This window comes from Mauremys reevesii, linkage group 2 (assembly GCF_016161935.1).
Source record: "Mauremys reevesii isolate NIE-2019 linkage group 2, ASM1616193v1, whole genome shotgun sequence".
NCBI lineage: Eukaryota > Metazoa > Chordata > Testudines > Geoemydidae > Mauremys > Mauremys reevesii.
The window spans coordinates 127607371-127633428 of NC_052624.1; positions in this window are offsets into that span (position 1 = coordinate 127607371).

Genomic DNA, 26058 nt, shown 5'->3' on the forward strand with positions numbered 1-26058 from the left:
TGAAAACTGACCATTTATTCTTACCCTTTGTTTCCTGTCTTTTAACCAGTTATTGACCCATGAGAGGACCTTCCCTCCTATCCCATGATTATGTAACTTGTTTGAGAGCCTTTGATGAGGAACCTTGTCAAAGGGTTTCTGAAATTCCATGTACACTACACCTCTACCCCGATATAATGCAGTCCTCTGGAGCCAAAAAATCTTACCGTGCTATAGGTGAGACCGCGTTATATTGAACTTGCTTTGACTCACTGCTCCTTGTCCCCTCACTGCCCCCTCCAGAGATCCCCATCCCTAATCACCCCCAGGATCCCATTCCCTACCCAATCCCCCTGCTCCCTGTCCCCTGACCCCTATCCACACCCCCCGCCCTCTGACAGGCACTCACTGGCAGCATTGGGAAGTGGAGCAGCCCGGCCCCAGCCCACAACACTCCGCCACCTCCCAGCTGTGGTGCTCCGCTTTCCCCCACCAGTGAGTGCGGGGAGGTTGGGGAAAGGATGCCCCTCATACTCACCTGCTGCGGGAAGCGGAGTGCCGCAACCCCAGCCAGCTCCACTTTCCATGCCCCAGCCCCAGCTGTGTTGCTGGGGGTGGGGGGTGGGGAAAGGTTCCACACTCACCGGCAGCGGTGGAAGCGGAGCAGCCCGGCCCCAACCCACTCCATTCCACCAGCTCCCAGCCACGGCGTTTCACTTCCCACCACAAGTGAATACGGGGGGCATCCTTTCCCCAACCTCCCCACACTCACCAGTGGTGGGAAGTGGAGCGCCGTGGCTGGGAGCTGATGCACTGATGCATCAGAGCACCGCTTTACCACGTTGTATGCGAACCCATCTTATAGCGGGTTGTGTTATATTGGGGTAGAGGTGTATATCCACTGGATCACCCTTATCCACATGCTTGTTGACCCCCTCAAAGAATTCTAATAGATTGGTGAGGCATGATTCCCCTTTACAAAAGCTGTGTTGACTCTTCCCCAACAAATCATGGTCATCTGATAATTCTGTTCTTTGCTACAGTTTCAACTAATTTGCCTGGTACTGAAGTTAGCCTTACTGGCCAGTAATAGCCAGGACTGCCTTTGGAGCTGTGTTCCCTGTAAGCTGCGTGCTTGGGCGGCCACACAGGAGAGATTCAAATGTCACTCAGCTGATTAGAGAGTGCGCACAGCTAGCAGCATGTGTTCAGGTGCACCTCCCCCCATCTTACTCAATCCTGAAGGTGCTCCCGAGACCCTCCTGCTAGCTGTGCAGAGCAGGGGCATGGGGGAGGGGGGAGGAGGATACTGATGTCAGAGTGTCCCCCTCCCTCTGCCCTGGCACCCCATCTCTGCAGATCAGGGCAGAGGGAACAGCCTGGCTCAGGAGGACTGCTGTGGTCTGAGGTCTGAATGGTGAGTGGCTGAGTGCACTGTTTCTGAGGGCTGGTCTACACTACAGAAATCGATCTAAGATACGCAACTTCAGCTACATGAATAACGTAGCTGAAGTCGAAGTATCTTAGCTCGAATTACCTACCATCCTCACGGCACGGGATCGACATCCGCGGCTCCCCATGTCGACTCCGCTACTGCCGTTTGGGTTGGTGGAGTTCTGGAGTCGACAGGAGCGCGTTCGGGGATCAATATATCACGTCTAGATGAGACGCGATATATCAATCCCCGAGAAATCGATTGCTACCTGCCGATACGGCGGGTAGTGAAGATGTAGCCTGAGATTTTCCCAGCAGCCAGCTCACACAGTCTCTGTCTCTCTGTCTCTGTCTCTCTCACATACACATATACACACTCTCTCTCTCTTTCTCTCCCCCTCCCCTGGCACCCTATCTCTGCAAAGCAGGGAAGGGGAGACAACAGGTCTCAGGACAGAGCAGGAGAGCTTTCAGTGAGTATCTTAAAAAGACTGTGCATAGCTTTCCCCAGCAGCCAGCACACACACTGTCTCTGTGTCACACAAGCACACAGAGTCTCTGTGTCACACACTGTGATGCTCTGTACCTCAGGAGAACAACCTACATCCCATGTTCATCCTTATAATATGATTGTCTGGTATCCAATGCAAAGTTTGTCATGTCAGGTGTCTTTGAAAGGCTCATGATGCATTGAGCATTCTTGTTATAGGGATGTTATTGTAATTGTTGTTACAGTAAGGTCATAGTAATGTTATAGGTTGTAATTTCATGTATATAGTTATGAGGCTGAAAATGTGTCCTCATGGCTTAAAACAAACCCAGGCAAAAACTCTCCAAGAGCAGAGGGGCAGTTCACACCTCATCAAGGCATATATGGGACAAACCCAGCCCAGACTCATGGGAACAACGGACACTGCCTTGGCAGCAACAAAGGATCTGTTGGACTCTTGAGTGAGTCACCCCCTTCCTTTGGTCAGTTTGGGACTGTGATGAGGTAATGCTCACCTGACTCTAAAGCAGGGGTGAGGGGAGGCAAAGCCAAGAGGGAAGAAAGAACATGATAAACGGGAGAGACGTTTGCCATGCTCTGCCTCTCTCTTCCACCTCCATCTACAGACAACACCACTAAGCAACTGACACGCTGATCAAAGGGGAGAGCCTGACTGAAGGGCAACCAGCCAACCTGTGGTGAGAAGCATCTGATTTTGTAAGGGCACTGAAAGTGTTAAGATCAGCTTAGAATGAGTTTTGCTTTTATTTCATTTGACCAACTCTGACTTGTTATGCTTTGACTTATAATCACTTAAAAACTATCTTTGTAGTTAATAAATCTGTTTGTTTATTCTACCTGAAGCAGTGTGTTTGGTTTGAAGCATGTCAGAGACTCCCCTTGGGATAATAAGCCTGGTACATATACATTTCTTTGTTAAACTGATGGACTCATATAAGCCTGAAGCATCCAGCGGGCATAACTGAACACTGCAAGATGGAGGTTCCTAGGGTTGTGTCTGGGACCGGAGATATTGGCTAGTGTCATTTGGTTGCAAGTAGCTGGGAGCAGCTTACATGCCAGAGGCTGTGCATGAACAGCCCAAGAGTGGGGCGTCTCACAGCAGAGCAGGGTAAGGCTGGCTAGCAGAGTCAAGGATAGATAGCAGTGACCTAGCAGATCACCGGTCCAGACAACACCAGGGGAATGTCACACACACACACACACACCTCCTCTGTGTCACACACAGTCTCTGTGTGTCACACACTCAAACTCAGTCTATGTCTCACACACACACAGAGTATCTGTGTCACACACACACACACACACACACACACACTCTCTGTCTCTTTCACACACCTCCCAACACATACTTGTATTGCTGTTGTTGTTACTTCTTGGTACTTCCTGCAATGCACATATATTCCCTATAATTTTATTATTTTAAAGTGCTGTTATTTTTGTTTTTTGACTGGTCTATGCATTTCATAATTTTTATTTCTCTCTTACACTTAAATTTATTTCTCTGAGTACTGAGTTCTACAATTCCTAACATGTCCTGGCTGGAGTATTATCCCTGCTGGTAAATTTTAAAATATATATATTATAGTTAGATTTTTGTTTCAACTGATGACGCACATCCCCACATTACCTTGGTGCATGTAACAAAATTTATTCCACACATGGATGGAAAAAATTAGAGGGAACATTGTTCTGGAGCCTTTTTTAAAAATTGATGTCATATTAGCTATCCTCCAGTCATCCGGTACAGAAGCTGATTTAAATGATAGGATACATACCACAGTAGTTCTGCATACCAGTAATTCTGCAAGCCCTAAATATTATTATCAGAAGATGAATACTAGTAGTATATTGTCCGTAGATTTTGTCAACATGAGATTGATGGATGAGGAAGGTAGATGGTTGAGAAATAAGGATGTGATATTGTGATCTACATTCTTTTCTTTCTGGGCCTAACCCCCTGATCCCCAACTAGAAGGTCCACCTCACCTATGAAGGGGGGAAAACGGATTTATTGTCAGGTCCAGCAACCCTAAACCAGTGACTGATAATTTGTACTGCTCCTAGCAATGATAAACAAACAGAGCTAAAAGCATGAAAGCTAAAATGCAAAAAGGGAGAAACTAAAGTGTTTTAGAATATGTGCACAGAGACCTGTTAACAAATAATAAATATTTGTCAAAAGAAAGCCTGTTTGAATCTAAGTGTTAGCTGAATCGCCCCATATGTAGTAACTGGAGGGGAAACTAATCAAGTCTTTGCCAGTTCCCCAAGATTCTCTTTACTTAGAAAGGGAAGCCAATAGGATTTAGTAGTGGGAAGAGAGAGAGAGGAAAAAAAATGAGATTTTAAAATAATAGCAAAGAGACCTATTAAAGTCAAAGGGATGTTTATAAGCCTGAATATTGGCAAAAACATCCCAGTTTGTTTTCCCACATGAATAATTTGAGAGAAAATTGTGAGACCTAGGTATTTGTAATGACCTTTAAGTAATCTGTGATACTTTATCTGTTTCTTTATACATTTTTTGTTTAAAAGCAATTACTTTCTTTTTAAAGAGAAGGATATCAACAATTCTGTTTATGGATATGGCAAAAAGAAAGGGAGTAGATACAAAAGGTAAGGGAATAAAGCAGAAATGAGACATATGCATTCCAGTAGTTATTCATCTTGATTGTTATACAGGTTCTGTCAATGAATTTTTAAAAATGATTTCATCCTATTTGTCCCATCTTTCCTCAAATGGACCTATTTCAGAGCCTAGATGCCCAAGTTCCCATTGCCATGGTCCTAGGAATATATCCTGATATGTCTGAAGCTAAATGAAGACAGACGTATGTTTAGGATTTTTATGGTGCACTCAGTGAATGTGTTTCACCACTTTAGTTGTAAAAAAAAAATTCTCTACAGAATCAAAATAAAAGAATTTAAGAACAAGTAAGTGACTTACTGCCTGTATTAGATTAACAACTGACCATAGAGAAGGGTCTAGAAGCATGCCACGATAGAAAGCATTCTGGGGAAGCAGCAAGGAGTCTTGGGAATAGGGTGACCAGACAGCAAGTGTGAAAAATCAGGACGGGGTGGGGGGTAATAGGAGCCTATATAAGAAAAAGTCCCAACAATCGGGACTGTCCCTACAAAATCGGGACATCTGGTCATCCTACTTGGGAAACAGATCTTAGCTGCCTGCAGCAGGGTCTCTGAAATGGAACCCAGAGTAGGGGCTGGGTTCCCCTACAAGCCACCGAGGAAGGTGGTGTGAAACCCCTCCTGATATATAGGGGTAAGGACTATTGGAAGCACTGGGAAAGGGTTGTGAGAATGACTGGGCCCAGAAATGGGGCCAAAGATCCGGTGTAAAGTCATTGGACAATTGTTTGTGGGACTTTCAGTTGCACTTGAGGTTTGGGACTGAATGTGACCTGACTGGAGGGCTGAGTTACAAGAAGAAGCAGAACACTGCAGAGCCAAGACAACTGTTGGCAGAGAAGAGAGCCATGCCCGGCCATGATGGAAACAACAATGGAAGATACTTCTCAAGATCCTGCATATCCAAGGAAATGGAGAGATGTACACGACACACCTGTGGATGGCAGCTCAGCCCAATCTGTAAGAAAATCAAGCTTGCCCACAAAGAGTTTTCCTATGATCCAAGGAAGTCAGACAATCCTTTTTGGGGATTCAATGCTTAGAAAAATTGAAAGAACGTTCTGCATGGGACAGGTGGACAAGAGGACAGTGTGCCACCATCCCTGAGCCAAGATGCAAGATGTCTCTCCAAGACTGGATAGGTTTCTGAAGTCAATGGGCAAGGGTCTACTGGTGATGGTTTATATTGCCACTAATAACACTGCATTATGGGATGTCTCAGAGATAATAGATTACTTCAGGGAACCTGGAAGTGTGCTGAAGAAGAATCTCCAAATGATCTTCTCTGAGCTCCTTTCTGTCCTCTGAGTGAAGAAAAACAAAAGGCAGCAGATTCTGGATGTGAACCACTGACGAGGGTGGAGGGCTTTAAGTTTGTGGAACATTGGTTCACCTCCTAAGGAGAAGGGAGCTGTATAGTTGGGAAGAAATCCACCTTCATAAAAGGGAAACCAATCTCCTCAGGGACAAGCTGGCTAGAATAGATAGCAAGGGGTTAAATTAATAGAAAAAGGAAAGGGTAAACAAAGGGAAGATATATGCACTCAGCACTAAATTGACATGTTGAGAACAAAATTAACCAAGGAACCAAAGGACAGGAAGAGAAGAAATTATTTAATTGTTTCTACACCAATGTAAGCAGCCTGCATAACAAACAAGAGAAATTGTAATCACTCATTTACAAGCATAAATTTGATCTAGTTGATATGATTATAACATTTCAGTTGTGCAAATCATCCCACCAGGTTTCAATCAATAGTTATAATCTATTTCAGAAGGATCGAGTGGACAAAAGGGAAGGGGATGTGGCACACTATATCAAAAATGATATTACCTGTTTCTGAGTCAAAGATAATTCAGAAGAACATTACCGTGAATGCTGACTGCTCAGTGTTGTAACAAATATAGAATAAAATGGGGTATTAGTTATGTCTGCTACCACTAAATCACACTAGAGAAAAGGATGACTAACTGTTTACACACCTATGTATAATGTGTAGGAAAAAAACTGTGTGATTATGGGGGACTTCAATCTGAGCAATATATGCTGGAGGTTTCATGTTGTCAGTACTTAAATATCCTATGATTTTCTAAACATTATAGATGACAATTTCCTAGCTCAAATAGTGTTGCAGCCAACATGGGGGAATTCTTTATTAGATCTTGTATTAACAGATAAAGAGGAACTGATCACAGAACTGAAAATTAATGATAGCTTAGGTTCAAGTGATCATGACTTGATCACATTTATAATGTGCAAACAAAATAAAGTCCAGAACAGCAATATGTATACTTGCTGCTGTAATATGTCCAATTTTACAAAATTGAAAACAGTTATGAGCCAAATGAGGTGGGAGGACAAATTTAATCAGAAAGACATTAATGATAATTGGGAATCATTTAAAAACACCTTAGTAGATGCCCCAAAAGCCACAATCCCACAGTTGAGGAAGGTCATGCTGGTTAAATAACTGACCTGGTTTAGAGGGGTAATGAAGGCAGCGATAAAAAGTAAATACATATATTTAGCAAATGGAAGAAAGTGGAAGTTCATACTAATGAATATAAATCAAAATTTAGGAATTGTAGAAAATTGATAAAGGAAGCCAAAGGACCCAAGGCGACATCTACTGGCAGCAGAGTTCAGAACACTAGGGGTACGTCCACACTACCTGCCGGATCAGCTGTTAGTGATTGATCTATCAGGGATTGATATATTGCGTCTCATCTAGACATGATAAATCAATCCCTGAACGTGCTCCCGTCAACTCCGGAACTCCACCAGGGCAAGAGGCGGAAGTGGAGTCGATGGGGGAGCCGTGGCTGTCGATCCCGCACTGTGAGGACTGGAGGTAAGTCAAAATAAGATACGTCAACTTCAGCTATGCTATTCTCATAGCTGAAGTTGCGTATCTTATATTGACCCTCCCCCAACACCCCCCTCCCCCGAGTGTAGACCAGGCCTAGGAAGGAATATTTAAAATATATTAGGAACACAAAGAAGCCTGACAATGGTGTCGGTCCATTACTAGATGGAAATGATATAACAATAATATGCAGAAAAGGTGGAAATATTCAATACATATTTCTGCTTTATATGGGGGGGGAGATGATATTGTCTTATCATATAGTAATGATAACACTCTTTCTATTCCACTAGTATCTCAGGATGATGTTAAATAGATGTTACAAAAGTTAGATTTTTTTTAAATCAGTTGATCCAGATAACTTGCATCCAAAAGTTTTAACAGAGCTGGCTCACCAGCTCACTGAACCATTGTGGTTGATTTTCAAAAAGCACTGGATAAGCTCCAGAGTTCTGGAAAAAAGCTAATATTGTGCCAGTTTTTTAAAAGGGTAATGGGATGATGTCATAAATAAACAGATCAGGGTTAAGGTCTCTTTTACCTGTAAAGGGTTAACATGCAGTACTTGATGACCACCTGACCAGAGGACCAATCAGAGACAAGATTTTTTCAAATCTCTGTGGAGGGAAGCCTTTGTCTGTGTTCTTTGTTAGAGCTCTCTTTGGATCTAAGAGAGGTCAGTCATGTCTCCAAGTTCTCCTGGAGTAGTTCCTACTATTTAATAGTGAGTATTAATTAGAAAGGCGGATTAGTCTTTTAAGTTGCTTTCTATATTTGCATTCCTGTTTGCTAAAGGAAATTCTTTATTTCTGTTTGCTGATATTGCTTTTACTGAGAAAGAGGAAGGCAGGGGGAATACAGGGGTGTCTCGGCCCACGTAATCGACCGAGTGGTGGCAGCCAGAAAGGGGACCTACCCTAGGATTTTAGGGTGGGGGGATACATGCTGGTCCTCAACTTGAAACCCCCCAGTTTCAAGTGAGGGTGCAGACCATGACAGATGACCCAATTAATTATAAGCCCTTCAGCCTGATATTGATCCTGGGCAAGATAATGGAGTAGTTGATACAGGACATTATTAATAAATAATTAAAGGAGAATAATGTAATTAATGCAAATCAATGTGGATTTATGGAAAATATCTCTCAAACTAACTTGATGTCTTTTTTTGGCAAGTTTGGTTGATAAAGGTAACAGTGTTGACATAATATACTTAGACCTTGGTAAGGCATTTGACTTACTTCTGCACGACATTTTGGTAAAAAATTAAAACAATATAAAATGAACATGGCATACATTAAATGGATCAAACACTGATAGGTCTAAAAATAAAATTGTAAAAGAGGAATCATCATCAAAAAGAGTGTGTTTCCAGTGTACTCTTGCAAGGATTGGCTCTTGGCCTTATGCCATTTCACATTTTTATCAATGACCTGGAAGAAAACATAAAATCATCACTGGGAAAGCGGGCTGGCTCTCTGGCCCCGGGAGCAGACCCCAGGGGTCTCGGAGCTCCAGACAACGCTCTGCCCTGGGTAGCAGCACTCCGCTTGGGAGAGCGGGGATGGGGGTCTTGGCCTCTGGACAATGCTCCTGCCGGGGGTTCGCAACCCTCCACCCAGGGCTGCTGCCGGGACAGCAGGGCCTGGCGATCTCCGCGTTCTGCCCGGGGGAGCGGGGTCGCGGCGGTCCGGCAGGGAGAGTGGAAGCTAGGGCTCTCCGCGCTGCGGCTGGGAGACTGGGGCCGGGACTCAGATCACTCCGGCCGGCGCTCTGACAGGGGAAGTGGGACGAGGCCTCGCAGCGCTCCAGCCAGGGGAGCAGGACCGGGGCTTGTTGCGCTCCAGCCGGGGGAGAGCACCGGAGCTCTGGTTGGGGGAGTGGGGCCGGGGGCAGTGGCCCTCCGCCCGGGGTAGCGGGGCCGGAGTAGCGACCCTCCGCCCAGGGTACCGGGGTCTGCGCTCCGCCCGGGGCTCCGGCCGGGGAAGCGGGGCTGGGCGATCGCCACATCCCGCCCAAGGGAGCGGGACCGGGTCTCATGCGCTCCGCCCAGGGTAGCGGGGCCGGGGTAGCGACCCTCCGCCTGGGGCTCCGGCCGGTGGAGTGGGGCCGCGGGTTGCAGAGCTCCCGCCGGCGCTCCAACAGGGATAGTGGGACCGCTGCGCTGGTGCTGGAGCTCTGGCTGGGGGAGCAGGGCTGGGGGTCGTGGGGCTCCGGCCGGTGGAGCTGGGCCGAGGGCTCGCGGCACTGGAGCTGGGGTAGCGGCGCGGAGTAGCGACCCTCCAGCCGGGGTAGCGGTGCTCCGCCCGGGGCTCCGCCCGGGAAAATGGGGTCGGGGGTTTGCGGCGCTCCTGCCGGGATATCGGGGTCCGGGGTCGTGGCGTTGCGCCCGGGGCTCCGGCCGGGAGAGCGGGGCCCAGTGTCAGGGCGCCCCTGCAGTGAGGGCGGCTCCCAGGGCTCCTCGTGCTCCGACTGGGGCTGGGTGTCGCAGCGCTCCGACAGGGAGAGTGGGACCGGGGGATCGCCACGCTGCGCCCGGGGGAGTGCGCCGGAGCTCTGGCTAGGGGAGCAGGGCTAGGGGTCGCGACACTCTGCCTGGGGCTCCAGCCGGGGGAGCGGGGCCGGGGTAGGGATCCTCCGCCTGGGATAGCGGGGCTAGGGGTAGCGGCGCTCTGCCCGGGGCTCCGGCGGGGAAGCGGGACCGCGGCTCGCGCTGCTCCGCCTGGCGCTCCGCCCGGGGTAGCGGTGTCCGGAATATCTGTCCTTTTCCCGGGGTAGCGGCGCTCCGCCTGGGGCTCTGGCCGGGGGAGCAGGTCTGGGCGATCGACGAACTCTGCCCAGAGGAGTGACGCCGAGGGTCGCGGCACTCCACCCGAGAGATCAGGACTGGGACTCAGGGAGCTCCTGGCGGGGCTCCGGTTGGAGCAGGGTGGCCGGAGTAGCGGGGTTGGGGTAGCGACCCTCAGCCCAGGGTAGGAGCCAGGGGTAGCGGGACCGGAACTCGCGGCGCTCCGCCCCAGGCTCCAGCTGGTGGAGCTGGGCCGGGGGCTTGAGACACTCGTGACGGGGTAGCTGGGCCAGGGGTAGCGGCGTTCCGCCCGGCGCTCTAGCCGGGGTAGCGGTGTCCAAAATAGCGGCCCTTCACCCGGGATAGCCGGGCCCGGGATAGTGGCGCTCTGCCCGGGGCTCCGGTCTGGAAAGCGGGCCGGTGCTTCGGCCGGGAGACCTCTCGCAGCCGTGCTGCCGAATCCGCGGGACCAGGGACCTCCTGCAGGCAAGCCGCGGAGGGCAGCTTTCCTGCAGTGCTTGGGGCAGCAAAATACCTAGAGCTGCCCCTGGGTAGTGGGGCTGGGGGTGGCGGTGCTCCACCCAAGACTGTTAAAAACATTTGGCGATTGTGGAGGATAATAAGTTGAACATGAGGTCCCAGTGTGATGCTCTGGCCAAAAGTGCTAATGCAATCCTGGGATGCTATCATGAACTCACAGAGTCATAGAATATTAGGGTTGGAAGGGACCTCAGGAGGTCATCTAGTGCAACCCCCTGCTCAAAGCAGGACCAATCCCCAGATTTTTACCCCAGTTCCCCAAATGGCCCCCTCAAGGATTGAACTCACAACCCTGGGTTTAGCAGGCCAATGTGCAAACCACTGAGCTAGCCCTCCCCAAAAATGGTATATATATATTTTAATTAATGGAAATATTCTATTTTCTAGAACTGGAAGATTATTGAGTCCAGCCCCCTGCCTCCACTAACAGGACCAACTACTGATTTTTGCTGCAGAACCCTAGGTGGCCTCATTAAGGATTGAATTCACATTCCTGGGTTTAGTAGACCAATGCTCAAACCACTGAGCTATCCCTCCCATCTGGCCTAAGGAGTTTGTAACCAGTCTTCTGTTAGTGATCCCTTTAGTCTGCCAGGCCCAAAGGAACCACACAGTTCCATAGGGGCAGTCTGGTGGCTTCCAAGACTGGGCCTTCAGCACCAGTGTCTCCTATCTCTTTCCATGGCTTTTTGCACTGAATCCAGGCCAAGCCAAACTCCTGCGGGAGGCTTGTACTCTACTCCTTCTGGGTGTATTTCTCACTGTGAGTATTTACAGTGACACAGACAGCCTTTTCCAAACAAGATAACCATTTATTAGTAACCTAGCTACAGAATCTCAGAGTCCTTAGGTTAGCACAGAGAGACAGAAGTTAAGCCATAGACCACCCTGAACAAACCAGTACCCTAATGGGCCAGTCAAGCTGTAATGGACTCCATCCCCAGCGCTCTCTCTCTCTCCCTGTTGCTCCTTTGTCCCTCAAGATCTGGCCTCCTGAGTCTCTCTAAAAATCCGCCCTTCTTCCTGACAGCGTCTTCTCCAGCACAGTTCCCAAGGCCTGCCTGCTGGGGTTTCCTGCTGTTAGGTGTTGATTGTTCAGCCATTGGGGTATCTCTTTGTCTTGCTGGGGTTTGTTTGAGCCAGTTCTATAATGAATGTACTCATTCCATCAGACACACACACCTCCTGTCTCTTGCACTGTTCGCAGCAACACAACGTACAGAGGGAAACTAAGGCACCCATAGGATTCATACAAATATTTATAAACAATTCCAGTTTTGTAACAGAGACAAACTGAGAAATCTTAAGTAAGAATAGAGGCATTATTTTATCCCTATATTTGGCCCTGCTGTGGCTGCTGCTGGAATACTGTGTCCAGTTCTGGTGCCCACAATTCCAGAAGGATGTTGATAAATTGGAGAGGTTTCATAGAAGAGCAAAGAGAATGATTAAAGAATTAGAAATCATAGAATATTAGGGTTGGAATAGACCTCAGGAGGTCATCTTATCCAATCCCCTACTCAAAGCAGGACCAACACCAACTAAATCATCCCATCCAGGGCTTTGTCAAGCTGGGCCTTAAAAACCTCTAAGGATGGAGATTCCACCATCTCTCTAGGTAACCCATTCCAGTGCTTCACCACCCTCCTAGTGAAATAGTGTTTCCTAATATCCAACCAAGACATCCCCGACTGCAACTTGAGACCGCTGCTTCTTCTTCTGTCATCTGCCACCACTGAGAACAGCAGAGCTCCATCCTCTTTGGAACCCCGCCTTCAGGTAGTTGAAGGCTGCTATTAAATCCCTCCTCATTCTTCTCTTCTGCAGACTAAATAACCCCAGTTCCCTCAGCCTCTCCTTGTAAGTCATGTGCCCCAGCCCCCTAATAATTTTCGTTGCCCTCCGGTGGACTCTCAATTTGTTCACATCCCTTCTGTAGTGGGGGGACCAAAACTGGATGTCGTACTCTAGGTGTGGCCTCACCAGTGCCGAATAGAGGGGAATAATCACTTCCCTCAATCTGCTGGCAATGCTCCTACTAATACAGCCCAATATACTGTTGGCCTTCTTGGCAACAAGGGCACACTGCTGACTCATATCCAGCTTCTCATCCACTGTAATCCCCAGGTCCTTTTCTGCAGAACTGCTGCTTAGCCAGTCGGTCCTCAGCTTCTCATGGTGCATGGATTCTTCATTCCTAAGTGCAGGATTCTGCACTTGTCCTTGTTGAACCTCGTCAGATTTCTTTTGGCCCAATCCTCCAATTTGTCTAGGTCACTCTGGACCCTCTCCCTCCATCTTAGTGTCACCTGCGAACTTGCTGATGGATAATCCCATCATCCAGATCATTAATAAAGATGTTGAACAAAATCAGCCCCAGGGCCAACCCCTGGGGAACTCCGCTTGATACCGGCTGCCAACTAGACATTGAGCTGTTGATCACTAACCATTGAGCCCGACAATCTAGCCAGCTTTCTATCCACCTTATAGGCCATTCTTCCCACCCATACTTCTTTAACTTGTTGGAAAGAATACCAGGAGACCGTATCAAAAGCTTTGCTAAAGTCAAGATATATCGCAACCACTGCTTTCCCTAATCCATAGAGTCCAGTTATCTCATCATAGAAGGCAATCGGGTTGGTCAGGCATGACTTGCCCTTGGTGAATTCATGTTGACTGTTCCTGATCACCTTCCTCTCCCCCAAGTACTTCAAAATGGATTCCTTGAGGACCTGCTCCATGATTTTTCCGGGGACAGAGATGAGGCTGACTGGTCTGTAGTTCCCCAGGCTCTTTTTCTTCCCTTTTTTAAAATATGGGAACTATATTTGCCTTTTTCCAATCATCCAGGACCTCCCCCGATCACCACAAATTTTCAAAGATAATGGCCAATGGCTCTGCAATCACATCAGCCAACTCCCTCACCACCCTCGGGTGCATTGCATCGGGCCCCTTGTACTTGTGCATGTCCAGCTTTTTTAAATAGTCCCCAACCCATTCTTTCACCACTGTGGGCTGCTCACCTCATCATCATATTGTGTTGCCCAGTGCAGCAGTCTGGGAGCTGACCTTGTCTGTGAAGACCAAGGCAAAAAAAGCATTGAGTGCCTTATAGTGATAGATGTATTCTACATGTTGACAATTTTTCAAATCAAGGTTGCATGTTTTTCTAAAAAAATACTCCAAGAATTATTTTGGGAAAGTTCTATGACCTGTGCTATATAGGAGATCAGATTATATGAGCACAATGGTCCCTATGGCCTCAGAATCTAGGAAACTTTGTCTGGTGAGTCCCTCTTTTACAGTCCTTATTGAGTGTTCCTTTTCCTCTCTGCTAATGCAGCCTTTCTATGACTGGTATGATCTTTCATGTTGTACAGGTTATAAAGAGGAATTTTAAAAAAATATGTTAAATGTATCATTTATGAATAGCATTTTAATCTAAAACATTATATTTGATTAATAAAGCATTTTGTAATAGATTATACAATAATGATGCATGTTAATAATTGAGATTATTTTATCATGGACATTTTTAAAGAAAAGTTATAGTAAAAATGACAAATGTCTTGCTAATATTTTTGAACATGTCAATTGTCAAGAGACTTGGTTTGTAAGAACATAAGAGTGGTCATACTGGGTCAGACCAAAGGTCCATCTAGGCCCATATCCTGTCTTCAGACAGTGGCCAATGCCAGGTGCCCCAGAGAAAATGAATAGAACAGGTAAATCATCAAGTGATCCATCCTGTCGCCCATTCCCAGCTTCTGGCAAACAGAGTCTAGGGACACCGTCCCTGCCCATCCTGGCTAAGAGCCATTGATAGACCTATCCTCCTTGAACTTATCCAGTTCTTTTTTTAACCTTATTATAGTCTTGACCTTCGCAACATCCTCTGCCAAGGAGTTCCACAGGTTGACTGTGCCCTGTCTGAAAAAAATACTTCCTTTTATTTGTTTTAAACCTGCTGCCTATTAATTTCATTTGGTGACCCCTAATTCTTGTGTTATGAGAAGGAGTAAATATCACTTCCTTATTTACTTTCTCCACACCAGTCACGATTTTGTAGACTTCAATCATATCTCCCCTTAATCATCTCTTTTCCAAGCTGAGAAGTCCCAATCTTATTAACTCTCCTCATATGGCAGCTGTTCCATACCCCTAGTCATTTTTGTTGCCCTTTCTTGAACCGTTTCCAATTCCAATATATCTCTTTCAAGATGGGTTGACCACATCCGCACGCAGTATTCAAGATGTGGGCGTACCATGGATTTATATAGAGGCAATATGATATTTTCTGTCTTATTATCTATCCCTTTCTTAATGATTCCCAACATTCAGTTCCCTTTTTTGACTGCCGCTGCACATTGCATGGATATTTTCAGAGAACTATCCTCCATGACTCCAAGATCTCTTTCTTGAGTGGTATAAGCTAATTTAGACCCCATCATTTTATATCTACCCTCTTATGCTCACAGTACACAAACAGAGAAGTAAGATACAAACATAAAACATGCTTTTGGGAAGGTTGCAATGTAACACTACTTTATTTTTTAGAATCCAGAACCCTAACACACAACAACCAAAAACAGAGAGAGAAAACAGGTGGCTCTCTAAGGTAGAAAGGCACATCGCAACCAATCCTGCTGTAGGCTGGCTCTGTAGAGACTGACTGCTCAAGGCCCATAAAGATTGCACAAAATCTCATAAAGATTGCACACTTCCTTACAACCCCCTAGCTTGCAAGCAGGACCAGTAAATAAGGTGACCATATTTCCCTATGCTGAATATGGGACACCTGGTAAAATTACTCGTGTTCAAGTGAGTTAACCGCAATCAATTGCACAAATGTTCAAATTAGCATCAAGTTGACTGAGCCCCTGTTAAAAAGAAATACTGCATAGTTGTATTCTTTTATTTACCTTCTTATCTTTAAGACTTTAGGGTTCACACAGGGAGGGGTGACACACACCCCTACTCCCCCCCCCCCCACAGGATGGGGTGACACACACATTCATGTACAACTTTCTCACACAGCAGGGGTGACTGACCGACCCAGCCCTCCCTATCCGGCGCTTTCCACCCGCCATGCCTGGCTGGGCCCCCGGGATGGACTTGCCTCTCCTGGTACCTGGCATCACATCTTCCTGAAGCAACACACGTGGGGGAGGGCACACAGGGTCACATGCCCCCCTCCCCAGATTTCTGCCAGGGTTCACACGAGAATGTGGCCAGCAGCACCCTTTCCACACTGTGCAGGAGGAAAGAGACTGGAGCTGCTTCCAGCTACAGAGGAGGAGGAGGAGGAGTGGGGGAAGGGATGACCTGGCCTGTGTCTTTGCAGAGCTCATCTCTTCCCCACCGCCCTCCCCTGTGGCTGGAAGCAGCTTGCCCCTTCCCACCCACGCAGTGTTGAAAGGCAGCAAACACCTCCAGGTTGCTGCTGGCCACCAACATAACCCAGATGCCTCCTGACTGCTACAGGGTGGGCAAGAATGCGTTAAGCCCTAAGGTTGCATTGTGCACCAGGGCCCAGGGAACCTGGCTGCAGGGGCTTCAGCAAACCCAGACAGAGAGGTGGCTCAGCAGAGGACGGTGCCTGGGGGATGGAGCAGGCCCGTGTTCCCTGGGGGCAGGACCTGGGGAGAGGAGTGGGCAAAGAGGGGCTGCTGCCCTGGGGGCTTTTGTGGAGCCTGCAGGTTTGGGGCATGAACAGGCTGAAAATCACTTCTCCCCTGTCCACTCCAGAGCTTAGCTGAGGGGTAGGGAGGCTTCCCTATTCCAGTACTGCGTGGGGCTTTGGCACAGGCAGGCTCGGCGGCTCCTGGCCAGCACCCTGGGCCCAGGGATGGCTCTAGGCCCCAGCACGCCAAGCGCATGCTTGGGGCGGCATGCCGCAGGGGGCGCTCTGCCGGTCACCGGGAGGGCAGCAGGAGGCTCCGGTGGAAACTCCCGCAGGAGTGCCTGTGGAGGGTCCGCTGGTCCAGCGGCTCCAGGATGCCTGCAGGAGGTCCACCGGAGCCGCGGGACTGGCGACCAGCAGAGCGCCCCCCGCTGCGTGCTGCCGTGCTTGGGGCGGTGAAATGGCTAGAGCCACCCCTGCCTGGGCCAGAGAGTCTTGGGCTTGCCCAGGCTGCCGGCCCAGCCAGAGGCAGTGGGGGAAGGAAGGAGCCTGATGGACAGGCTGTTGGTGAGCTGAGCGCTCCAACCAAGGGCTGGGAACGGGACAAGGCCCGCTGGGGCTGGGGGGGGATGTGGAAGAGCAGCAGGGATGGGGGACAGTGAAGGGCTAAATCAGGGAGAGAACAGCAAGAGGGTAAGCATGGAAAGGGCTGATGGGTGGGCAGCAGAGGCAACATGTAACTGGCCACTGCCTGGCACCTGCCCACACTCACCAGCCACTGCAGCTCACAGTATGCAGCCAGCACCAGCCGGAAACAGGATGGGGGCAGAGCCCTGCTGGCTGAGAGCCAGCATGCAGCAGGGCCTGTGCTGAAGGACCAATAAGGGGCCCAGCCCCACGCGCTGCATCTTCACCCCACCACCAGCTCTGCACATCCACCCCCATCATTGGCCACTGGACCCCCCTACTCACCACTGGTGGGCGAGTGGCTGGCGAGCAGGGATCCGGATGGCTAGCAGCAGGACCTGACAGTACTGATGGGGATGGTAGGGGAAAGACAGAAAATACGGGACAATTTGCCTGTTTTAAAGAAAATGTCAGGACACCTGCAGGAGGGCTTAAATATGGGACTGTCCCTTTGAAAACAGGATGTCTGGTCACCCTACCAGTAAATCTCGTGTAAACTTAAAATGATAGCCTGTAATTTTGTGGTGGACTCTTCCTGTTTAATACTATGCTGTAATGCTGCATCAATGCCTCTTTTATCACTGGGTGTCTGAAATAATTCCTTCCACTTAATGTAATTGCTCAAATGTAAAGCGTTTTCTTCATGACTCTTGATTTTCTTGTAAATCTTTTTCCAATTATCGTCAATTCCACCTTCGACAAATTTTGAATGATGTAATTGGCTAGTTTGAGTTTCACTTCTGTAGAGACTGCAAGGAAAACAAAATATTTCCGCAGCATCTTTACTCCACACCATCCAGTCTCTTTCCACACATTCGCCATTACTCAGATGTTTAGAAAAAACTGTTATCTGCAATTTCCTGCCAAAAGAATCACAAGGAAAGTTTTTGAGCTTATGTGGTGGACCCTTCAATATGATAAGATCTCTTTTCTTTATATCTAGGTACTTCCAAGAGGCTGGGTCATTACTGCACAACTCTTCTTCATCATTCCCATCTACAGCAGCAGGACTAGTCGACTGTACCAGTTTCTCAGTTATAGCGGTGTTACCGCTGTGTTCTCCATTGTCTATCCAAAGAGGCTGGATTTCCTTCTCTTCCTCTGCAACAACCATAACATTGTTTTCTGAATGTGGTAATATTTTGGATTCCTCACACACCGCCTTTTCTTTTTCTCTTACACCACCACTTTCACTTCCCACCTCTGAAGAGCCTTGAATGTTAGCATCACTCAACTCATAGACTCATAGACTTTAAGGTCAGAAGGGGCCATTATGATCATCCAGTCTGACCTCCTGCACAATGTCAGCCACAGAATCCCACCCATCCACTTCTATAACAAACCCCTAGCCTATGTCTGAGTTATCAAAGTCCCCAAATTGCGGTTTGAAGACCTCAAGCTGCAGAGAATCCTCCAGAAAGTGACCCGTGCCCCATGCTGCAGAGGAAGGCGAAAAACCTCTAGGGCCTCTGCCAATCTGCCCTGGAGGAAAATTCCTTCCCGACCCCAAATATGGCGATCAGTTAAACCCTGAGCATGTGGGCAAGACTCACTAGCCAGCACCCAGGAAAGAATTCTCTGTAGCAACTCAGATCCCAACCCATCTAACATCCCATCACAGACCACTGGGCATACTTACCTGCTGATAATCAAAGATCAATTGCAAAATTAATTGCCAAAATTAGGCTATCCCATCATACCATCCCCTCCATACATTTATCAAGATTAGTCTTAAAGCCAGATATGTCTTTTGCCCCCACTACTCCCCTTGGAAGGCTGTTCCAGAACTTCACTCCTCTAATGGTTAGAAACCTTCATCTAATTTCAAGTCTAAACTTCCTAGTGTCCAGTTTATATCCATTTGTTCTTGTGTCCACATTGGTACTAAGCTTAAATAATTCCTCTCCCTCCCTAATATTAATCCCTCTGATATATTTATAAAGAGCAATCATATCCCCCCTCAACCTTCTTTTGGTTAGGCTAAACAAGCCAAGCTCTTTCAGTCTCCTTTCATAAGACATGTTTTCCATTGCTCGGATCATCCTAGTAGCCCATCTCTGAACCTGTTCCAGTTTGAATTCATCCTTCTTAAACTTGGGAGACCAGAACTGCACACAGTATTCCAGATGAGGTCTCACCAGTGCCTTGTATAATGGTAATAACACCTCCATATCTTTGCTGGAAATACTTCGCCCTAAAACTGCATTAGCTTTTTTTAAGGCCATATCACATTGGCAGCTCATAGTCATCCTGTGATCAACCAATACTCCGAGGTCCTTCTCCTCCTCTGTTACTTCCAACTGATGTGTCCCCAATTTATAACTAAAATTCTTGTTATTAATCCCTAAATGCATGACCTTGCACTTTTCACTATTAAATTTCATTCTATTACTATTACTCCAGTTTACAAGGACATCCAGATCTTCCTGTATGATAACCCGGTCCTTCTCTGTGTTAGCAATACCTCCCAGCTTTGTGTCATCTGCAAACTTCATTAGCACATTCCCGCTTTTTGTGCCAAGGTCAGTAATCAAAAGGTTAAATAAAATTGGTCCCAAAACTGATCCCTGAGGAACTCCACTAGTAACCTCCTTCCAGCCTGACAGTTCACCTTTCAGTATGACCCGTTGTAGTCTCCCCTTTAACCAGTTCCTTATCCACCTTTCAATTTTCATATTTATCCCCACCTTTTCCAATTTAACTAATAATTCCCCATGTGGAACCGTGTCAAATGCCTTACTGAAATTGAGGTAAATTAGATCCACTGCATTTCCTTTGTCTAAAAAATCTGTTACTTTCTCAAAGAAGGAGATCAGGTTGGTTTGGCACGATCTACCTTTTGTGAAACCATGTTGTATTTTGTCACAATTACCAAGACCTTACATACTACAGATGTCAAACTAACAGGCCTATAGTTACTCGGATCACTTTTTTTTCCTTTCTTAAAAATAGGAACTATGTTAGCAATTCTCCAGTCGTACGGTACAACCCCTGAGTTTACCGATTCATTAAAAATTCTTGCTAATGGGCTTGCAATTTCATGTTCCAGTTCCTTTAATATTCTTGGATGAAGATTATCTGGGCCCTCCGATTTAGTCCCATTAAGCTGTTCAAGTTTGGCTTCTACCTTGTATGTGGTAATATCTAACTTCATATCCTCATTCCCAATTGTCATCCTTCCATTATCCCTAAGCTCCTCATTAGCCTTATTAAAGACCGAGGCAAAGTATTTATTTAGATATTGGGCCATGCCTAGATTATCTTTAACCTCATAGAATCATAGAATCTCAGGGTTGGAAGGGACCTCAGGAGGTCATCTAGTCCAACCCCCTGCTCAAAGCAGGATCAAACCCAACTAAATCATCCCAGCCAGAGCTTTGTCAAGCCTGACCTTAAAAACCTCTAAGGAAGGAGATTCCACCACCTCCCTAGGTAACCCATTCCAGTGCTTCACCACCCTACTAGTGAAAAAGTTTTTCCTAATGTCCAACCTAAACCTCCCCCTCTGCAACTTGAGACCATTACTCCTTGTTCTGTCATCTTCTACCACTGAGAACAATCTAGATCCATCCTCTTTGGAACCCCCTTTCAGGTAGTTGAAAGCAGCTATCAAATCCCCCCTCATTCTTCTCTTCTGCAGGCTAAACAATCTCAGTTCCCTCAGCCTCTCCTCGTAAGTCATGTGCTCCAGCCCCCTAATCATTTTTGTGGCCCTCCGCTGGACTCTCTCCAGTTTATCCACATCCTTAGTGTAGTGTGGGGCCCAAAACTGGACACAGTACTCCAAATGAGGCCTCACCAGTGCTGAATAGAGGGGAATGATCAAATCCCTCGATCTGCTGGAAATGCCCCTATTTATACAACCCAAAATGCCATTAGTCTTCTTGGCAACAAGGGCACACTGTTGACTCATATTCAGCTTTTCGTCCACCGTAACCCCTAGGTCCCTTTCTGCAGAACTGCTGCCCAGCCATTCGGTCCCTAGTCTGTGCATGGGATTCTTCTGTCCTAAATGCAGGACTCTGCACTTGTCCTTGTTGAATCTCATCATAATTCTTTTGGCCCAATCCTCTAATTTGTCTAGGTCCCTCTGTATCCTATCCCTACCCTCCAGTGTATCAACCACTCCTCCCAGTTTAGTGTCATCTGCAAACTTGCTAAGGGTGCAGTCCACACCATCCTCCAGATCGTTAATGAAGATATTGAACAAAACCAGCCCCAGCACCGACCCTTGGGGCACACCACTTGATACCGGCTGCCAACTAGACATGGAACCATTGATCAGTACCCATTGAGCCCGACCATCTAGCCAGTTTTCTATCCACCTTACCGTCCATTCATCCAGCCCAGACTTCTTTAACTTGTTGGCAAGAATACTGTGGGAGACTGTATCAAAAGCTTTGCTAAAGTCCAGAAATAGCACATCCACTGCTTTCCCCTCATCCACAGAGCCGGTTATCTCCTCATAGAAGGCAATTAGGTTAGTCAGGCATGACTTGCCCTTGGTGAATCCATGCTGACTGTTCCTGATCACTTTCCCCTCCTTTAAGTGGTTCAGAATTGATTCCTTGAGGACCTGTTCCATGATTTTTCCAGGGACTGAGGTGAGACTGACTGGCCTGTAGTTCCCTGGATCTTCCTTCTTCCCTTTTTTAAAGATGGGCACTACATTAGCTTTTTTCCAGTCATCCGGGACCTCCCCCGATCGCCATGATTTTTCAATGATAATGGCCAATGGCTCTGCAATCTCATCGGCCAACTCCTTTAGCACCCTCGGATGCAGTGCATCCGGCCCCATGGACTTGTGCTTGTTCAGCTTTTCTACATTGTCCCAAACTACTTCTTTCTCCACAGAGAGCTGGTCACCTCCTCCCCATACCGTGCTGCAGAGTGCAGCTGTCTGGGAGCTGAACTTGTCTGTGAAGACAGAGGCAAAAAAAGCATTGAGTACACTAGCTTTCTCCACATCCTCTGTCACTAGGTTCCCTCCCTCATTCAGCAAGGGGCCCACACTTTCCTTGACTTTCTTCTTGTTGCTAACATACCTGAAGAAACCCTTCTTGTTACTCCTAACATCTCCGGCTAGCTGCAACTCCAAGTGTGATATAGCCTTCCTAATTTCACTCCTGCATGTCTGAGCAATACTTTTATACTCCTCCCTGGTTATTTGTCCCATCTTCCACTTCTTGTAAGCTGTTTTTTTGTGTTTAAGATGAGCAAGGATTTCACTGTTAAGCCAAGCTGGTCGCCTGCCATATTTACTTTTCTTCCTACACATCGGGATGGTTTGTTCCTGCAACCTCAATAAGGATTCTTTAAAATACAGCCAGCTTTCCTCGACTCCTTTCCCTGTCATGTTATTCTCCCAGGGGACCTTGCCCATCAGTTGCCTGAGGGAGTCGAAGTCTGCTTCTCTGAAGTCCAGGGTCTCTGTTCTACTGCTCTCCTTTCTTCCTTGTATCAGGATCCTGAACTCGACCATCTCATGGTCACTGCCTCCCAGGTTCCCATCCACTATTGCTTCCTCTACTATTTCTTCCCTGTTTGTGAGCAGCAGGTCAAGAAGAGCTTTTCCCCTAGTTGGTTCCTCCAGCACTTGCACCGGGAAATTGTCCCCTACACTTTCCAGAAACTTCCTGGATTGTCTGTGCACTGCTGTATTGCTCTCCCAGCAGATATCCGGGTGATTAAAGTCACCCATGAGAACCAGGGCCTGTGATCTAGCTACTTCTGTTAGTTGCTGGAAGAAAGCCTCGTCCACCTCATCCCCCTGGTCTGGTTGTCTGTAGCAGACTCCCACCACGACATCACCCTTGTTGTTCATACTTCTAAATTTAATCCAGAGACTCTCAGGTTTTTCTGCAGTTTCATACTGGAGCTCTGAGCAGTCATACTGCTCTCTCACATACAACGCAACTCCCCCACCTTTTCTGCCCTGCCTATCCTTCCTGAACAGTTTATATCCATCCATGACAGTACTCCAATCATGTGAGTTATCCCACCAAGTCTCTGTTATTCCAATTACATCATAATTCCCTGACTGTGCCAGGACTTCTAGTTCTCCCTGCTTGTTCCCCAGGCTTCTTGCATTTGTGTATAGGCATGTAAGATAACTCACTGATTGTCCTGGTGTCCCAGTGTGGGGCAGGAGCCCTCCCCTCTTGCACTCACCTACTTGTGCTTTCTCCCGATATCCCACTTCCCCACTTACCTCGGGGCTTTGGTCTCCTTCCCCCGGTGAACCTAGTTTAAAGCCCTCCTCACTAGGTTAGCCAGCCTGCTTGCAAAGATGCTCTTCCCTCTCTTCGTGAGGTGGAGCCCGTCTCTGCCTAGCAATCCTTCTTCTTGGAAGACCATCCCATGGTCAAAGAATTCAAACCCTTCTCTCCGACACCATCTGCGTAGCCATTCATTGATTTCCACGATTCGACGGTCTCTACCCTGGCCTTTTCCTGCCACAGGGAGGATAGACGAGAACACCACTTGCGCCTCAAACTCCTTTATCCTTCTTCCCAGAGCCACGTAGTCTGCAGTGATACGCTCAAGGTCATTCTTGGCAGTATCATTGGTGCCCACGTGGAGAAGCAGGAAGGGGTAGCGATCCGAGGGCTTGATGAGTCTCGGCAGTCTCTCCGTCACATCGTGAATCCTAGCCCCTGGCAAGCAGCACACCTCTCGGTTTTCCCGGTCAGGGCGGCAGATAGATGTCTCAGTCCCCCTGAGGAGAGAGTCCCCGACCACCACCACCCTCCTCCTCCTCCTCTTGGGAGTGGTGGTCGTGGAACCCCCATCCCTAGGACTGTGCATCTCATGCCTTCCAATCAGTGGAGTCTCCTTCTGCTCTGTTCCCTCAGATGTATCATCCACTCCACCCTCTGCACTAGTACCTGCGGAGAGAACATGAAAACAGTTGCTCACCTGCATCTGTGTTACTGGTACATGGACATTTCTGGTACTCTTTCCTCTTCTGGAAGTCACATGCCACCAATTATCCTCACTGGCCTTCTGTCCCCGCTGCATAGCCTGCTCTGAATCTTCAGAACATTGTGCCCGCTGAAGCTGATCCTGACGTCTATCCAGGAAATCCTCATTTTCTTTTATGGAACGCAGGGTTGATATTCGTTTCTCCAGACCTTGAATCTTCTCTTCCAATATGGAGATCAGCTTGCACTTTGTACAAAGTCTCTCCTATCCTGTGGAAGGAAGACGAACATGGCACATCCTGTGCAGGTCACAACAGCAGATCGCTCAGCATCCATAGTCTCTTCCTTCTAAGAGCTTCCTTACTTGTGGCAGACGCTACTCAGAGAAACCTGTGAGGGGGGGCCTCAGTAGGCTCTCTCCAGGCAAACTCCTTCTGTTTGCCTCTCTGCTGTTCGCTGCTCAGCTGGTTCGCAACTGACTGCCTTTTTATAACAGTCAGGCCCAGCTGGAACAAAGCACTCCCAGGTCACACTGGTCAAACAAGCAATCAAACAATCAAGCACGCAGTCAAACTGCCCAACTGCCCCCCCCCAACAGACACTCAGATACTCACCAGCGCAGTCCCCCTACTGTAGTACTTAGCGTACCTCTGCTCAGAGGGATCCCAGGCAAACTCCTTCTGTTTGCCTCTCTGCTGTTCGCTGCTCAGCTGGTTTGTAGCTGACTGCCTATAATAAAGAACAATATTGTCAGACTGTGGCAGGCCTGGCACCGCACTGCCCCCGTGTGGCAGGGGTGGGATGGGGTGTCAGAACCTCACCACTTCCAAGTTCACGTCCCCATCTCTCTTTGGGCGGCTGGTTGCGGCCTAATGGCCTCCTTCCCCACAATCACCCCTTGGTCTGGGTAGTGAGCCTAGCGGCCAGAGTACGGGTAACTCACCCAAAAATCTGGGTGGTGCGGCCCAATGGCCAGGGTCCATATAAATCACTCCCCATGTTGGAGCAGTGTGGCCTAATGGCCAGAGTCCATACAATTCCCCTCACAAGCGGCGTAGTGCGGCCTAGCAGCCAGAGTCCATAGGATTCCCGTGATGGGGGGGGGGTTAGTAGGGGGACCCAGGCCTTCCCTCTCCACTGGGTCCCAATCCAGGACCCTGAGAACTTTCCACTAGCTTGACAGGGATCCACCCGCAACACGCTGAGGTCTGTGCGGTTCTAACGCTGTTTGCCTCTAAAGTTCCCCTGAGTCACTTCCTACCATAAACATTGGGTTCTCTGCTTTGGGGGGTCCTCTGGTCTTTTCCCCTCCTGTGACATACTCCATCTGGGCATCAGCGTGCATCTAGGCTTGGCTGGCCTCCGGATCCTGGTGCACAGGCTGTCCCTCCTTGGGAGCTGGCAGCGTGCCTCCTTCCCATCTGGCAGTCAGCCCAGACTGAGCAGCTCTGCAAGCTTTTATACCTGTTATCCAGTTGGAGCATGCCCAGCAGAGCTTCCGGGGCGTGGCTTCCTCTGCAAGGAAGGAAGGGTTAACCCCTGCGGTACCAGTGAGAGGCCACTCTGCCCCATCGCATAGACATATAGATGAACATAATTTGTTGAGGAAGAGCCAACATGGGTGTCATAAACAGATAGTTAAGGGTTAATGTCTCTTTTACCTGTAAAGGGTTAAGAAGCTCAGGAAACCTGGCTGACACCTGACCAGAGGACCAATAGGGGGACAAGATACTTTCAAATCTTGGTGGAGGGAAGTCTTTGTTTTGTGCTCTTTGTTTTGGGGGTTGTTCGTTCTCGGGACTGAGAGGGACCAGACGTCAATCCAGGCTCTCCAAATCTTTCTGAATCAGTCTCTCATGTTTCAAATTTGTATGTAACTAGCCAGGAAAGGCGTGTTAGTCTTATGTTTGTTTTTTCAACCTGTAAATGTTTCCTTTTGCTGGAAGGATTTTTACCTCTGTTTGCTGTAACTTTGAACCTGAGGCTAGAGGGGGTTTTCTCTGGGCTATATAAATTTAAGTACCCTGTAAAGTATTTTCCATCCTGATTTTACAG